This window comes from Aptenodytes forsteri, unplaced genomic scaffold, assembly GCF_000699145.1.
Source record: "Aptenodytes forsteri isolate BGI_AS27 unplaced genomic scaffold, ASM69914v1 Scaffold284, whole genome shotgun sequence".
In the NCBI taxonomy this organism is placed as follows: domain Eukaryota; kingdom Metazoa; phylum Chordata; class Aves; order Sphenisciformes; family Spheniscidae; genus Aptenodytes; species Aptenodytes forsteri.
In genome coordinates this window covers 1234088-1235745 of record NW_008794445.1, presented here as the reverse complement: position 1 = coordinate 1235745, position 1658 = coordinate 1234088, and positions in this window count along the sequence as shown.

The following is a 1658-nucleotide window of genomic DNA, read 5'->3' as shown; positions in this document are numbered from 1 at the left end:
AGTGGTTAAACACTGGAACAGGCTGCCCAGGGAAGTGGTTGAGTCCCCATCCCTGGAGGTATTTAAAAGACGAGTAGACGAGGCGCTTAGGGATATGGTTTAGTGGGCATGGTGGTGTTGGGCTGACAGTTGGACTCGATGATCTTAGAGGTCTTTTCCAACCATAATGATTCTATGATTCTAATCTGACAGAATAATGCTAAGACTGCTAAGAAAGTTTCTGATTCTGCAATATTTTTTTGTTCTGAACTAAACCAAAATCAAGACCTCCTTTTCTGACGAAAGGGCAGATTCCTACCTCAGAAGAGTGGATAGCTGATTGGTTAGAGGGCTCACTGAGGCTGTGAGAGACTAAGATTTTAAACACTGCTTTGCCATGTTCTTCTGTGCCAAATCAGTGCCTCAACTACCAGGTGTTTTCTCTCAATTTCTACTATTGTGCTACTACAGTAGAAATAGCAATTTCTACTATTTGGGCTGAGGAAATGGGCTGGGTCTAGTCAAACACACACTCTCTCTCTGCTCAAATAATTACTTTATTATTGATGAATGAAATAAATGTCCATTACAAAATTGACACCATAATGACAAGTACCCATGTCAAGAGATACGTCTGCACTAGGAAAGTATCCAATTTCATCAGCTGACATGGTCAGCTCTCAGTTTTGAGAAAACCCACCCATACACCATGGGCGGCATGGTCATTATGGCACTATGACTGACCCTTATCCATGTGCAAGAGAAAGCAGGCATCCAGGTGCAAGAAATACTAACAAATTAATTAATTAAAGGAGACTACTAAGAAAATCCTCAGATGACTGAATCATGACCATATGCTGACACCATTACATACCTTTTTGCAGTTCAGCACCTACTATATTATTTTGGCCGTGTATGCCTGTGAGCTGTGAAATTGTGGCCCTCTGTCTAATGCACATGTTGTTAGAAAATACTTGTACAAGGATACATAGCACCTTGGAAATCTGAGAGTATCAGCTATAAGCAAACAGCCAGAGCAAGCATGGAATTTTAATGGGAAATGGGAATGTAGTCCCAAATCACTGAAGATACATAAACCACTAATAAAAGGTAAATCAAAGGAACATAGCAAAAATACTCAGCTGAATCAATTCTGATGACAGCACTACATACCACGTCTACTAGGGCAGCAGCTACTGTATCATTTTGGCTGTGCATGTCTGTACGCTCTAGAATAATGGCTTCCCTCTGAGGCACCTGATAGTAGAAAAGTGCTGCATAGTTATGTTCAATCACCAGCCATAGAAGAAATTTGTTAAGTGACAGAATAAAGTGAACAAGAATAATATTCTTAAAAGATGTCTGCTCTCATCACAGATTAATCTGTAAAGGAAGTAACATTTTAACAACCACTGCAAGGAAGCTGAACATCAAATAGAAACACGTATAGCAGAGTTGGCCTGCAAGATACTTTCATTCAACCTACTGTTTTCAAAGGGTATGTGGAATATCTGTTTCTGTATGTCGTGGTTTAACCTCAGTTGGTAACTGAGCACCACACAGCTCCTCGCTCACTCCCCCCCCGCCCCCCGGTGGGGTGGGGGAGAGAATTGGAAGAGTAGAAGTGAGAAAAACTCGTGGGTTGAGATAAAAACAGTTTAATAATTGAAATAAAATAA